Source organism: Phyllobates terribilis, unplaced genomic scaffold (genome assembly GCF_046119375.1).
Source record: "Phyllobates terribilis strain yellow unplaced genomic scaffold, ASM4611937v1 Scaffold_180__1_contigs__length_3869351, whole genome shotgun sequence".
NCBI classification, from domain to species: domain Eukaryota; kingdom Metazoa; phylum Chordata; class Amphibia; order Anura; family Dendrobatidae; genus Phyllobates; species Phyllobates terribilis.
The window spans coordinates 14494-29543 of record NW_027362940.1 but is presented as its reverse complement, the minus strand read 5'-3'; the positions used below and the strand labels follow the sequence as shown (position 1 = coordinate 29543).

Below are 15050 nucleotides of genomic sequence, written 5' to 3'. Positions count from 1 at the left end.
TGTGCACAGGTATATAAAGGCTCAGAGCCTATTATGACACGCGCAGCCAGCGTTCCATTGCCACATTCCATCTACTGCAGGCAGGATACCTGGCTGGCTGAATGTCGCTGAGAAGCTCACAGAGACCGCCATAAGCAACAGTTTAACAGAATGCCACAGACTAATCAACCAAACTTTTTGGGTTGGGTTCTCTTTTATAGTCTGCAGGCATTAAATGAAAGAAGTCAGTGTTCCAGCAGAGGGAGACAACGTTTCAGAAAAGGCATTGTAGCAAACCAAAAAAGAAATTTTAAGCGCAGCAGAGTAACCAGCGCACATACCTGTTAGCTCAGGTGAGTTTAAAAGGCTGCTGTTGATAACAAGGGCATTTGCTAAATAGATGGTGTGTGTGCAACAATATACTGAAAGGTCAATTATATTGTGCAGCTTATCTCACCACCTGTAGTTATTTAGGTGAAAGCTCCAAAATGCTTGCCTAATATGTCTGTTTATCCAAAAGGAAGTAAAAAGGGAGAGCTAGAAAGATAGCATTGCATCACATTACATGGCAATGCAATGCACAGTTGCTGAAGTTGAACCAAAATGAGCTTGTAATCTGGCTTCTGCAACTTTGAACATGAAAAATCCAATGAGGAGAAGAAAAGCAAAGCCAAAGAGTCCATCCCAAAATCCGACAAACAAGCAAAATGAACAAAAAACATTGAATTCAATTCTTTCTGATTTTAGAAACTGCATTAAAGAAGGGGTGCACCGGTCCTGGAGATACTGCAATACCAGGTCAATGCGTGGAGTGGACAGAGCAAGCTCTTTTTCCATCTCCCTGTTCTAAAAATCCATTTAATATATGGTCCCCAGATAGAGGACGTATCAGATATTAAACTGATAAGAACAGATACTACACTTGATCTTAGCCAAAAGGCCGAGAAGCGATAACCAGAATTGGTTTCAAACTACGGAGCCACCCAAGGATCCTGAAAAGTTCATTTGTGGAGGTGAGCTCTGGACTCCCGTTAAGAAGACATGTTGTCAACCTCTAGATCCCTTACATGCCTGCACTTTTCGGCTTGCTGCTGCTGCAATCCACGCGTTTTAGATCTGCATAACTCCACCTCTTTAAACACAGCACCTTCACCCCCTGCTGTTCCCACCCGCCTCAACACCGTTGGAAGGGAGGAGAACCAATTAAGGCGGGGGGTGGGGTGGAACGAGCAGCTGTCTACCCTTAGCAGGAGGGCTCCTGATTACATACCTCTCCTGCTGCTGCTGCTGCTGGCTGTCCAGCAGCAGACTGAAGGTGGCTGCTGCTGTGCACAGGTATATAAAGGCTCAGAGCCTATTATGACACGCGCAGCCAGCGTTCCATTGCCACATTCCATCTACTGCAGGCAGGATACCTGGCTGGCTGAATGTCGCTGAGAAGCTCACAGAGACCGCCATAAGCAACAGTTTAACAGAATGCCACAGACTAATCAACCAAACTTTTTGGGTTGGGTTCTCTTTTATAGTCTGCAGGCATTAAATGAAAGAAGTCAGTGTTCCAGCAGAGGGAGACAACGTTTCAGAAAAGGCATTGTAGCAAACCAAAAAAGAAATTTTAAGCGCAGCAGAGTAACCAGCGCACATAGCTGTTAGCTCAGGTGAGTTTAAAAGGCTGCTGTTGATAACAAGGGCATTTGCTAAATAGATGGTGTGTGTGCAACAATATACTGAAAGGTCAATTATATTGTGCAGCTTATCTCACCACCTGTAGTTATTTAGGTGAAAGCTCCAAAATGCTTGCCTAATATGTCTGTTTATCCAAAAGGAAGTAAAAAGGGAGAGCTAGAAAGATAGCATTGCATCACATTACATGGCAATGCAATGCACAGTTGCTGAAGTTGAACCAAAATGAGCTTGTAATCTGGCTTCTGCAACTTTGAACATGAAAAATCCAATGAGGAGAAGAAAAGCAAAGCCAAAGAGTCCATCCCAAAATCCGACAAACAAGCAAAATGAACAAAAAACATTGAATTCAATTCTTTCTGATTTTAGAAACTGCATTAAAGAAGGGGTGCACCGGTCCTGGAGATACTGCAATACCAGGTCAATGCGTGGAGTGGACAGAGCAAGCTCTTTTTCCATCTCCCTGTTCTAAAAATCCATTTAATATATGGTCCCCAGATAGGGGACGTATCAGATATTAAACTGATAAGAACAGATACTACACTTGATCTTAGCCAAAAGGCCGAGAAGCGATAACCAGAATTGGTTTCAAACTACGGAGCCACCCAAGGATCCTGAAAAGTCCATTTGTGGAGATGAGCTCCTGGACTCCCGTTAAGAAGACATGTTGTCAACCTCTAGATCCCTTACATGCCTGCACTTTTCGGCTTGCTGCTGCTGCAATCCACGCGTTTTAGATCTGCATAACTCCACCTCTTTAAACACAGCACCTTCACCCCCTGCTGTTCGCACCCGCCTCAACACCGTTGGAAAGGAGGAGAACCAATTAAGGCGGGGGGTGGGGTGGAACGAGCAGCTGTCTACCCTTAGCAGGAGGGCTCCTGATTACATACCTCTACTGCTGCTGCTGCTGCTGGCTGTCCAGCAGCAGACTGAAGGTGGCTGCTGCTGTGCACAGGTATATAAAGGCTCAGAGCCTATTATGACACGCGCAGCCAGCGTTCCATTGCCACATTCCATCTACTGCAGGCAGGATACCTGGCTGGCTGAATGTCGCTGAGAAGCTCACAGAGACCGCCATAAGCAACAGTTTAACAGAATGCCACAGACTAATCAACCAAACTTTTTGGGTTGGGTTCTCTTTTATAGTCTGCAGGCATTAAATGAAAGAAGTCAGTGTTCCAGCAGAGGGAGACAACGTTTCAGAAAAGGCATTGTAGCAAACCAAAAAAGAAATTTTAAGCGCAGCAGAGTAACCAGCGCACATACCTGTTAGCTCAGGTGAGTTTAAAAGGCTGCTGTTGATAACAAGGGCATTTGCTAAATAGATGGTGTGTGTGCAACAATATACTGAAAGGTCAATTATATTGTGCAGCTTATCTCACCACCTGTAGTTATTTAGGTGAAAGCTCCAAAATGCTTGCCTAATATGTCTGTTTATCCAAAAGGAAGTAAAAAGGGAGAGCTAGAAAGATAGCATTGCATCACATTACATGGCAATGCAATGCACAGTTGCTGAAGTTGAACCAAAATGAGCTTGTAATCTGGCTTCTGCAACTTTGAACATGAAAAATCCAATGAGGAGAAGAAAAGCAAAGCCAAAGAGTCCATCCCAAAATCCGACAAACAAGCAAAATGAACAAAAAACATTGAATTCAATTCTTTCTGATTTTAGAAACTGCATTAAAGAAGGGGTGCACCGGTCCTGGAGATACTGCAATACCAGGTCAATGCGTGGAGTGGACAGAGCAAGCTCTTTTTCCATCTCCCTGTTCTAAAAATCCATTTAATATATGGTCCCCAGATAGAGGACGTATCAGATATTAAACTGATAAGAACAGATACTACACTTGATCTTAGCCAAAAGGCCGAGAAGCGATAACCAGAATTGGTTTCAAACTACGGAGCCACCCAAGGATCCTGAAAAGTTCATTTGTGGAGGTGAGCTCTGGACTCCCGTTAAGAAGACATGTTGTCAACCTCTAGATCCCTTACATGCCTGCACTTTTCGGCTTGCTGCTGCTGCAATCCACGCGTTTTAGATCTGCATAACTCCACCTCTTTAAACACAGCACCTTCACCCCCTGCTGTTCCCACCCGCCTCAACACCGTTGGAAGGGAGGAGAACCAATTAAGGCGGGGGGTGGGGTGGAACGAGCAGCTGTCTACCCTTAGCAGGAGGGCTCCTGATTACATACCTCTCCTGCTGCTGCTGCTGCTGGCTGTCCAGCAGCAGACTGAAGGTGGCTGCTGCTGTGCACAGGTATATAAAGGCTCAGAGCCTATTATGACATGCGCAGCCAGCGTTCCATTGCCACATTCCATCTACTGCAGGCAGGATACCTGGCTGGCTGAATGTCGCTGAGAAGCTCACAGAGACCGCCATAAGCAACAGTTTAACAGAATGCCACAGACTAATCAACCAAACTTTTTGGGTTGGGTTCTCTTTTATAGTCTGCAGGCATTAAATGAAAGAAGTCAGTGTTCCAGCAGAGGGAGACAACGTTTCAGAAAAGGCATTGTAGCAAACCAAAAAAGAAATTTTAAGCGCAGCAGAGTAACCAGCGCACATAGCTGTTAGCTCAGGTGAGTTTAAAAGGCTGCTGTTGATAACAAGGGCATTTGCTAAATAGATGGTGTGTGTGCAACAATATACTGAAAGGTCAATTATATTGTGCAGCTTATCTCACCACCTGTAGTTATTTAGGTGAAAGCTCCAAAATGCTTGCCTAATATGTCTGTTTATCCAAAAGGAAGTAAAAAGGGAGAGCTAGAAAGATAGCATTGCATCACATTACATGGCAATGCAATGCACAGTTGCTGAAGTTGAACCAAAATGAGCTTGTAATCTGGCTTCTGCAACTTTGAACATGAAAAATCCAATGAGGAGAAGAAAAGCAAAGCCAAAGAGTCCATCCCAAAATCCGACAAACAAGCAAAATGAACAAAAAACATTGAATTCAATTCTTTCTGATTTTAGAAACTGCATTAAAGAAGGGGTGCACCGGTCCTGGAGATACTGCAATACCAGGTCAATGCGTGGAGTGGACAGAGCAAGCTCTTTTTCCATCTCCCTGTTCTAAAAATCCATTTAATATATGGTCCCCAGATAGGGGACGTATCAGATATTAAACTGATAAGAACAGATACTACACTTGATCTTAGCCAAAAGGCCGAGAAGCGATAACCAGAATTGGTTTCAAACTACGGAGCCACCCAAGGATCCTGAAAAGTCCATTTGTGGAGATGAGCTCCTGGACTCCCGTTAAGAAGACATGTTGTCAACCTCTAGATCCCTTACATGCCTGCACTTTTCGGCTTGCTGCTGCTGCAATCCACGCGTTTTAGATCTGCATAACTCCACCTCTTTAAACACAGCACCTTCACCCCCTGCTGTTCCCACCCGCCTCAACACCGTTGGAAGGGAGGAGAACCAATTAAGGCGGGGGGTGGGGTGGAACGAGCAGCTGTCTACCCTTAGCAGGAGGGCTCCTGATTACATACCTCTCCTGCTGCTGCTGCTGCTGGCTGTCCAGCAGCAGACTTAAGGTGGCTGCTGCTGTGCACAGGTATATAAAGGCTCAGAGCCTATTATGACACGCGCAGCCAGCGTTCCATTGCCACATTCCATCTACTGCAGGCAGGATACCTGGCTGGCTGAATGTCGCTGAGAAGCTCACAGAGACCGCCATAAGCAACAGTTTAACAGAATGCCACAGACTAATCAACCAAACTTTTTGGGTTGGGTTCTCTTTTATAGTCTGCAGGCATTAAATGAAAGAAGTCAGTGTTCCAGCAGAGGGAGACAACGTTTCAGAAAAGGCATTGTAGCAAACCAAAAAAGAAATTTTAAGCGCAGCAGAGTAACCAGCGCACATACCTGTTAGCTCAGGTGAGTTTAAAAGGCTGCTGTTGATAACAAGGGCATTTGCTAAATAGATGGTGTGTGTGCAACAATATACTGAAAGGTCAATTATATTGTGCAGCTTATCTCACCACCTGTAGTTATTTAGGTGAAAGCTCCAAAATGCTTGCCTAATATGTCTGTTTATCCAAAAGGAAGTAAAAAGGGAGAGCTAGAAAGATAGCATTGCATCACATTACATGGCAATGCAATGCACAGTTGCTGAAGTTGAACCAAAATGAGCTTGTAATCTGGCTTCTGCAACTTTGAACATGAAAAATCCAATGAGGAGAAGAAAAGCAAAGCCAAAGAGTCCATCCCAAAATCCGACAAACAAGCAAAATGAACAAAAAACATTGAATTCAATTCTTTCTGATTTTAGAAACTGCATTAAAGAAGGGGTGCACCGGTCCTGGAGATACTGCAATACCAGGTCAATGCGTGGAGTGGACAGAGCAAGCTCTTTTTCCATCTCCCTGTTCTAAAAATCCATTTAATATATGGTCCCCAGATAGAGGACGTATCAGATATTAAACTGATAAGAACAGATACTACACTTGATCTTAGCCAAAAGGCCGAGAAGCGATAACCAGAATTGGTTTCAAACTACGGAGCCACCCAAGGATCCTGAAAAGTTCATTTGTGGAGGTGAGCTCTGGACTCCCGTTAAGAAGACATGTTGTCAACCTCTAGATCCCTTACATGCCTGCACTTTTCGGCTTGCTGCTGCTGCAATCCACGCGTTTTAGATCTGCATAACTCCACCTCTTTAAACACAGCACCTTCACCCCCTGCTGTTCCCACCCGCCTCAACACCGTTGGAAGGGAGGAGAACCAATTAAGGCGGGGGGTGGGGTGGAACGAGCAGCTGTCTACCCTTAGCAGGAGGGCTCCTGATTACATACCTCTCCTGCTGCTGCTGCTGCTGGCTGTCCAGCAGCAGACTGAAGGTGGCTGCTGCTGTGCACAGGTATATAAAGGCTCAGAGCCTATTATGACATGCGCAGCCAGCGTTCCATTGCCACATTCCATCTACTGCAGGCAGGATACCTGGCTGGCTGAATGTCGCTGAGAAGCTCACAGAGACCGCCATAAGCAACAGTTTAACAGAATGCCACAGACTAATCAACCAAACTTTTTGGGTTGGGTTCTCTTTTATAGTCTGCAGGCATTAAATGAAAGAAGTCAGTGTTCCAGCAGAGGGAGACAACGTTTCAGAAAAGGCATTGTAGCAAACCAAAAAAGAAATTTTAAGCGCAGCAGAGTAACCAGCGCACATAGCTGTTAGCTCAGGTGAGTTTAAAAGGCTGCTGTTGATAACAAGGGCATTTGCTAAATAGATGGTGTGTGTGCAACAATATACTGAAAGGTCAATTATATTGTGCAGCTTATCTCACCACCTGTAGTTATTTAGGTGAAAGCTCCAAAATGCTTGCCTAATATGTCTGTTTATCCAAAAGGAAGTAAAAAGGGAGAGCTAGAAAGATAGCATTGCATCACATTACATGGCAATGCAATGCACAGTTGCTGAAGTTGAACCAAAATGAGCTTGTAATCTGGCTTCTGCAACTTTGAACATGAAAAATCCAATGAGGAGAAGAAAAGCAAAGCCAAAGAGTCCATCCCAAAATCCGACAAACAAGCAAAATGAACAAAAAACATTGAATTCAATTCTTTCTGATTTTAGAAACTGCATTAAAGAAGGGGTGCACCGGTCCTGGAGATACTGCAATACCAGGTCAATGCGTGGAGTGGACAGAGCAAGCTCTTTTTCCATCTCCCTGTTCTAAAAATCCATTTAATATATGGTCCCCAGATAGGGGACGTATCAGATATTAAACTGATAAGAACAGATACTACACTTGATCTTAGCCAAAAGGCCGAGAAGCGATAACCAGAATTGGTTTCAAACTACGGAGCCACCCAAGGATCCTGAAAAGTCCATTTGTGGAGATGAGCTCCTGGACTCCCGTTAAGAAGACATGTTGTCAACCTCTAGATCCCTTACATGCCTGCACTTTTCGGCTTGCTGCTGCTGCAATCCACGCGTTTTAGATCTGCATAACTCCACCTCTTTAAACACAGCACCTTCACCCCCTGCTGTTCCCACCCGCCTCAACACCGTTGGAAGGGAGGAGAACCAATTAAGGCGGGGGGTGGGGTGGAACGAGCAGCTGTCTACCCTTAGCAGGAGGGCTCCTGATTACATACCTCTCCTGCTGCTGCTGCTGCTGGCTGTCCAGCAGCAGACTGAAGGTGGCTGCTGCTGTGCACAGGTATATAAAGGCTCAGAGCCTATTATGACACGCGCAGCCAGCGTTCCATTGCCACATTCCATCTACTGCAGGCAGGATACCTGGCTGGCTGAATGTCGCTGAGAAGCTCACAGAGACCGCCATAAGCAACAGTTTAACAGAATGCCACAGGCTAATCAACCAAACTTTTTGGGTTGGGTTCTCTTTTATAGTCTGCAGGCATTAAATGAAAGAAGTCAGTGTTCCAGCAGAAGGAGACAACGTTTCAGAAAAGGCATTGTAGCAAACCAAAAAAGAAATTTTAAGCGCAGCAGAGTAACCAGCGCACATACCTGTTAGCTCAGGTGAGTTTAAAAGGCTGCTGTTGATAACAAGGGCATTTGCTAAATAGATGGTGTGTGTGCAACAATATACTGAAAGGTCAATTATATTGTGCAGCTTATCTCACCACCTGTAGTTATTTAGGTGAAAGCTCCAAAATGCTTGCCTAATATGTCTGTTTATCCAAAAGGAAGTAAAAAGGGAGAGCTAGAAAGATAGCATTGCATCACATTACATGGCAATGCAATGCACAGTTGCTGAAGTTGAACCAAAATGAGCTTGTAATCTGGCTTCTGCAACTTTGAACATGAAAAATCCAATGAGGAGAAGAAAAGCAAAGCCAAAGAGTCCATCCCAAAATCCGACAAACAAGCAAAATGAACAAAAAACATTGAATTCAATTCTTTCTGATTTTAGAAACTGCATTAAAGAAGGGGTGCACCGGTCCTGGGGATACTGCAATACCAGGTCAATGCGTGGAGTGGACAGAGCAAGCTCTTTTTCCATCTCCCTGTTCTAAAAATCCATTTAATATATGGTCCCCAGATAGGGGACGTATCAGATATTAAACTGATAAGAACAGATACTACACTTGATCTTAGCCAAAAGGCCGAGAAGCGATAACCAGAATTGGTTTCAAACTACGGAGCCACCCAAGGATCCTGAAAAGTCCATTTGTGGAGATGAGCTCCTGGACTCCCGTTAAGAAGACATGTTGTCAACCTCTAGATCCCTTACATGCCTGCACTTTTCGGCTTGCTGCTGCTGCAATCCACGCGTTTTAGATCTGCATAACTCCACCTCTTTAAACACAGCACCTTCACCCCCTGCTGTTCCCACCCGCCTCAACACCGTTGGAAGGGAGGAGAACCAATTAAGGCGGGGGGTGGGGTGGAACGAGCAGCTGTCTACCCTTAGCAGGAGAGCTCCTGATTACATACCTCTCCTGCTGCTGCTGCTGCTGGCTGTCCAGCAGCAGACTGAAGGTGGCTGCTGCTGTGCACAGGTATATAAAGGCTCAGAGCCTATTATGACACGCGCAGCCAGCGTTCCATTGCCACATTCCATCTACTGCAGGCAGGATACCTGGCTGGCTGAATGTCGCTGAGAAGCTCACAGAGACCGCCATAAGAAACAGTTTAACAGAATGCCACAGACTAATCAACCAAACTTTTTGGGTTGGGTTCTCTTTTATAGTCTGCAGGCATTAAATGAAAGAAGTCAGTGTTCCAGCAGAGGGAGACAACGTTTCAGAAAAGGCATTGTAGCAAACCAAAAAAGAAATTTTAAGCGCAGCAGAGTAACCAGCGCACATACCTGTTAGCTCAGGTGAGTTTAAAAGGCTGCTGTTGATAACAAGGGCATTTGCTAAATAGATGGTGTGTGTGCAACAATATACTGAAAGGTCAATTATATTGTGCAGCTTATCTCACCACCTGTAGTTATTTAGGTGAAAGCTCCAAAATGCTTGCCTAATATGTCTGTTTATCCAAAAGGAAGTAAAAAGGGAGAGCTAGAAAGATAGCATTGCATCACATTACATGGCAATGCAATGCACAGTTGCTGAAGTTGAACCAAAATGAGCTTGTAATCTGGCTTCTGCAACTTTGAACATGAAAAATCCAATGAGGAGAAGAAAAGCAAAGCCAAAGAGTCCATCCCAAAATCCGACAAACAAGCAAAATGAACAAAAAACATTGAATTCAATTCTTTCTGATTTTAGAAACTGCATTAAAGAAGGGGTGCACCGGTCCTGGAGATACTGCAATACCAGGTCAATGCGTGGAGTGGACAGAGCAAGCTCTTTTTCCATCTCCCTGTTCTAAAAATCCATTTAATATATGGTCCCCAGATAGGGGACGTATCAGATATTAAACTGATAAGAACAGATACTACACTTGATCTTAGCCAAAAGGCCGAGAAGCGATAACCAGAATTGGTTTCAAACTACGGAGCCACCCAAGGATCCTGAAAAGTTCATTTGTGGAGGTGAGCTCCTGGACTCCCGTTAAGAAGACATGTTGTCAACCTCTAGATCCCTTACATGCCTGCACTTTTCGGCTTGCTGCTGCTGCAATCCACGCGTTTTAGATCTGCATAACTCCACCTCTTTAAACACAGCACCTTCACCCCCTGCTGTTCCCACCCGCCTCAACACCGTTGGAAGGGAGGAGAACCAATTAAGGCGGGGGGTGGGGTGGAACGAGCAGCTGTCTACCCTTAGCAGGAGGGCTCCTGATTACATACCTCTCCTGCTGCTGCTGCTGCTGGCTGTCCAGCAGCAGACTGAAGGTGGCTGCTGCTGTGCACAGGTATATAAAGGCTCAGAGCCTATTATGACACGCGCAGCCAGCGTTCCATTGCCACATTCCATCTACTGCAGGCAGGATACCTGGCTGGCTGAATGTCGCTGAGAAGCTCACAGAGACCGCCATAAGCAACAGTTTAACAGAATGCCACAGACTAATCAACCAAACTTTTTGGGTTGGGTTCTCTTTTATAGTCTGCAGGCATTAAATGAAAGAAGTCAGTGTTCCAGCAGAGGGAGACAACGTTTCAGAAAAGGCATTGTAGCAAACCAAAAAAGAAATTTTAAGCGCAGCAGAGTAACCAGCGCACATAGCTGTTAGCTCAGGTGAGTTTAAAAGGCTGCTGTTGATAACAAGGGCATTTGCTAAATAGATGGTGTGTGTGCAACAATATACTGAAAGGTCAATTATATTGTGCAGCTTATCTCACCACCTGTAGTTATTTAGGTGAAAGCTCCAAAATGCTTGCCTAATATGTCTGTTTATCCAAAAGGAAGTAAAAAGGGAGAGCTAGAAAGATAGCATTGCATCACATTACATGGCAATGCAATGCACAGTTGCTGAAGTTGAACCAAAATGAGCTTGTAATCTGGCTTCTGCAACTTTGAACATGAAAAATCCAATGAGGAGAAGAAAAGCAAAGCCAAAGAGTCCATCCCAAAATCCGACAAACAAGCAAAATGAACAAAAAACATTGAATTCAATTCTTTCTGATTTTAGAAACTGCATTAAAGAAGGGGTGCACCGGTCCTGGAGATACTGCAATACCAGGTCAATGCGTGGAGTGGACAGAGCAAGCTCTTTTTCCATCTCCCTGTTCTAAAAATCCATTTAATATATGGTCCCCAGATAGGGGACGTATCAGATATTAAACTGATAAGAACAGATACTACACTTGATCTTAGCCAAAAGGCCGAGAAGCGATAACCAGAATTGGTTTCAAACTACGGAGCCACCCAAGGATCCTGAAAAGTCCATTTGTGGAGATGAGCTCCTGGACTCCCGTTAAGAAGACATGTTGTCAACCTCTAGATCCCTTACATGCCTGCACTTTTCGGCTTGCTGCTGCTGCAATCCACGCGTTTTAGATCTGCATAACTCCACCTCTTTAAACACAGCACCTTCACCCCCTGCTGTTCCCACCCGCCTCAACACCGTTGGAAGGGAGGAGAACCAATTAAGGCGGGGGGTGGGGTGGAACGAGCAGCTGTCTACCCTTAGCAGGAGGGCTCCTGATTACATACCTCTCCTGCTGCTGCTGCTGCTGGCTGTCCAGCAGCAGACTGAAGGTGGCTGCTGCTGTGCACAGGTATATAAAGGCTCAGAGCCTATTATGACACGCGCAGCCAGCGTTCCATTGCCACATTCCATCTACTGCAGGCAGGATACCTGGCTGGCTGAATGTCGCTGAGAAGCTCACAGAGACCGCCATAAGCAACAGTTTAACAGAATGCCACAGACTAATCAACCAAACTTTTTGGGTTGGGTTCTCTTTTATAGTCTGCAGGCATTAAATGAAAGAAGTCAGTGTTCCAGCAGAAGGAGACAACGTTTCAGAAAAGGCATTGTAGCAAACCAAAAAAGAAATTTTAAGCGCAGCAGAGTAACCAGCGCACATACCTGTTAGCTCAGGTGAGTTTAAAAGGCTGCTGTTGATAACAAGGGCATTTGCTAAATAGATGGTGTGTGTGCAACAATATACTGAAAGGTCAATTATATTGTGCAGCTTATCTCACCACCTGTAGTTATTTAGGTGAAAGCTCCAAAATGCTTGCCTAATATGTCTGTTTATCCAAAAGGAAGTAAAAAGGGAGAGCTAGAAAGATAGCATTGCATCACATTACATGGCAATGCAATGCACAGTTGCTGAAGTTGAACCAAAATGAGCTTGTAATCTGGCTTCTGCAACTTTGAACATGAAAAATCCAATGAGGAGAAGAAAAGCAAAGCCAAAGAGTCCATCCCAAAATCCGACAAACAAGCAAAATGAACAAAAAACATTGAATTCAATTCTTTCTGATTTTAGAAACTGCATTAAAGAAGGGGTGCACCGGTCCTGGGGATACTGCAATACCAGGTCAATGCGTGGAGTGGACAGAGCAAGCTCTTTTTCCATCTCCCTGTTCTAAAAATCCATTTAATATATGGTCCCCAGATAGGGGACGTATCAGATATTAAACTGATAAGAACAGATACTACACTTGATCTTAGCCAAAAGGCCGAGAAGCGATAACCAGAATTGGTTTCAAACTACGGAGCCACCCAAGGATCCTGAAAAGTCCATTTGTGGAGATGAGCTCCTGGACTCCCGTTAAGAAGACATGTTGTCAACCTCTAGATCCCTTACATGCCTGCACTTTTCGGCTTGCTGCTGCTGCAATCCACGCGTTTTAGATCTGCATAACTCCACCTCTTTAAACACAGCACCTTCACCCCCTGCTGTTCCCACCCGCCTCAACACCGTTGGAAGGGAGGAGAACCAATTAAGGCGGGGGGTGGGGTGGAACGAGCAGCTGTCTACCCTTAGCAGGAGAGCTCCTGATTACATACCTCTCCTGCTGCTGCTGCTGCTGGCTGTCCAGCAGCAGACTGAAGGTGGCTGCTGCTGTGCACAGGTATATAAAGGCTCAGAGCCTATTATGACACGCGCAGCCAGCGTTCCATTGCCACATTCCATCTACTGCAGGCAGGATACCTGGCTGGCTGAATGTCGCTGAGAAGCTCACAGAGACCGCCATAAGCAACAGTTTAACAGAATGCCACAGACTAATCAACCAAACTTTTTGGGTTGGGTTCTCTTTTATAGTCTGCAGGCATTAAATGAAAGAAGTCAGTGTTCCAGCAGAGGGAGACAACGTTTCAGAAAAGGCATTGTAGCAAACCAAAAAAGAAATTTTAAGCGCAGCAGAGTAACCAGCGCACATACCTGTTAGCTCAGGTGAGTTTAAAAGGCTGCTGTTGATAACAAGGGCATTTGCTAAATAGATGGTGTGTGTGCAACAATATACTGAAAGGTCAATTATATTGTGCAGCTTATCTCACCACCTGTAGTTATTTAGGTGAAAGCTCCAAAATGCTTGCCTAATATGTCTGTTTATCCAAAAGGAAGTAAAAAGGGAGAGCTAGAAAGATAGCATTGCATCACATTACATGGCAATGCAATGCACAGTTGCTGAAGTTGAACCAAAATGAGCTTGTAATCTGGCTTCTGCAACTTTGAACATGAAAAATCCAATGAGGAGAAGAAAAGCAAAGCCAAAGAGTCAATCCCAAAATCCGACAAACAAGCAAAATGAACAAAAAACATTGAATTCAATTCTTTCTGATTTTAGAAACTGCATTAAAGAAGGGGTGCACCGGTCCTGGAGATACTGCAATACCAGGTCAATGCGTGGAGTGGACAGAGCAAGCTCTTTTTCCATCTCCCTGTTCTAAAAATCCATTTAATATATGGTCCCCAGATAGGGGACGTATCAGATATTAAACTGATAAGAACAGATACTACACTTGATCTTAGCCAAAAGGCCGAGAAGCGATAACCAGAATTGGTTTCAAACTACGGAGCCACCCAAGGATCCTGAAAAGTCCATTTGTGGAGATGAGCTCCTGGACTCCCGTTAAGAAGACATGTTGTCAACCTCTAGATCCCTTACATGCCTGCACTTTTCGGCTTGCTGCTGCTGCAATCCACGCATTTTAGATCTGCATAACTCCACCTCTTTAAACACAGCACCTTCACCCCCTGCTGTTCCCACCCGCCTCAACACCGTTGGAAGGGAGGAGAACCAATTAAGGCGGGGGGTGGGGTGGAACGAGCAGCTGTCTACCCTTAGCAGGAGGGCTCCTGATTACATACCTCTCCTGCTGTTGCTGCTGCTGGCTGTCCAGCAGCAGACTGAAGGTGGCTGCTGCTGTGCACAGGTATATAAAGGCTCAGAGCCTATTATGACACGCGCAGCCAGCGTTCCATTGCCACATTCCATCTACTGCAGGCAGGATACCTGGCTGGCTGAATGTCGCTGAGAAGCTCACAGAGACCGCCATAAGCAACAGTTTAACAGAATGCCACAGACTAATCAACCAAACTTTTTGGGTTGGGTTCTCTTTTATAGTCTGCAGGCATTAAATGAAAGAAGTCAGTGTTCCAGCAGAGGGAGACAACGTTTCAGAAAAGGCATTGTAGCAAACCAAAAAAGAAATTTTAAGCGCAGCAGAGTAACCAGCGCACATACCTGTTAGCTCAGGTGAGTTTAAAAGGCTGCTGTTGATAACAAGGGCATTTGCTAAATAGATGGTGTGTGTGCAACAATATACTGAAAGGTCAATTATATTGTGCAGCTTATCTCACCACCTGTAGTTATTTAGGTGAAAGCTCCATAATGCTTGCCTAATATGTCTGTTTATCCAAAAGGAAGTAAAAAGGGAGAGCTAGAAAGATAGCATTGCATCACATTACATGGCAATGCAATGCACAGTTGCTGAAGTTGAACCAAAATGAGCTTGTAATCTGGCTTCTGCAACTTTGAACATGAAAAATCCAATGAGGAGAAGAAAAGCAAAGCCAAAGAGTCAATCCCAAAATCCGACAAACAAGCAAAA

The 15050-nt window shown here is 44.8% G+C and overlaps 11 non-coding genes across 11 annotated transcripts; all 11 read right to left on the bottom strand.

Moving 5' to 3' along the window:
* Positions 1-740: 740 nt before the first annotated feature.
* LOC141212612 (U2 spliceosomal RNA) lies at positions 741-931 on the bottom strand. Its single transcript, XR_012282327.1, has one exon. It is a non-coding gene; the product is annotated as a U2 spliceosomal RNA (small nuclear RNA).
* A 1114-nt stretch (positions 932-2045) lies between these two features.
* LOC141212661 (U2 spliceosomal RNA) lies at positions 2046-2236 on the bottom strand. The gene has a single exon (XR_012282361.1). It is a non-coding gene; the product is annotated as a U2 spliceosomal RNA (small nuclear RNA).
* A 1115-nt stretch (positions 2237-3351) lies between these two features.
* LOC141212611 (U2 spliceosomal RNA) lies at positions 3352-3542 on the bottom strand. The gene has a single exon (XR_012282326.1). It is a non-coding gene; the product is annotated as a U2 spliceosomal RNA (small nuclear RNA).
* Positions 3543-4656: 1114 nt separating this feature from the next.
* Positions 4657-4847, bottom strand: LOC141212660 (U2 spliceosomal RNA). The gene has a single exon (XR_012282360.1). It is a non-coding gene; the product is annotated as a U2 spliceosomal RNA (small nuclear RNA).
* A 1115-nt stretch (positions 4848-5962) lies between these two features.
* LOC141212610 (U2 spliceosomal RNA) lies at positions 5963-6153 on the bottom strand. Its single transcript, XR_012282325.1, has one exon. It is a non-coding gene; the product is annotated as a U2 spliceosomal RNA (small nuclear RNA).
* A 1114-nt stretch (positions 6154-7267) lies between these two features.
* On the bottom strand, positions 7268-7458 carry LOC141212658 (U2 spliceosomal RNA). Its single transcript, XR_012282358.1, has one exon. It is a non-coding gene; the product is annotated as a U2 spliceosomal RNA (small nuclear RNA).
* A 1115-nt stretch (positions 7459-8573) lies between these two features.
* Positions 8574-8764, bottom strand: LOC141212616 (U2 spliceosomal RNA). The gene has a single exon (XR_012282331.1). It is a non-coding gene; the product is annotated as a U2 spliceosomal RNA (small nuclear RNA).
* Positions 8765-9879: 1115 nt separating this feature from the next.
* On the bottom strand, positions 9880-10070 carry LOC141212657 (U2 spliceosomal RNA). The gene has a single exon (XR_012282357.1). It is a non-coding gene; the product is annotated as a U2 spliceosomal RNA (small nuclear RNA).
* A 1115-nt stretch (positions 10071-11185) lies between these two features.
* On the bottom strand, positions 11186-11376 carry LOC141212656 (U2 spliceosomal RNA). Its single transcript, XR_012282356.1, has one exon. It is a non-coding gene; the product is annotated as a U2 spliceosomal RNA (small nuclear RNA).
* A 1115-nt stretch (positions 11377-12491) lies between these two features.
* On the bottom strand, positions 12492-12682 carry LOC141212615 (U2 spliceosomal RNA). Its single transcript, XR_012282330.1, has one exon. It is a non-coding gene; the product is annotated as a U2 spliceosomal RNA (small nuclear RNA).
* Positions 12683-13797: 1115 nt separating this feature from the next.
* Positions 13798-13988, bottom strand: LOC141212655 (U2 spliceosomal RNA). The gene has a single exon (XR_012282355.1). It is a non-coding gene; the product is annotated as a U2 spliceosomal RNA (small nuclear RNA).
* Between the last annotated feature and the right edge of the window lie 1062 nt (positions 13989-15050).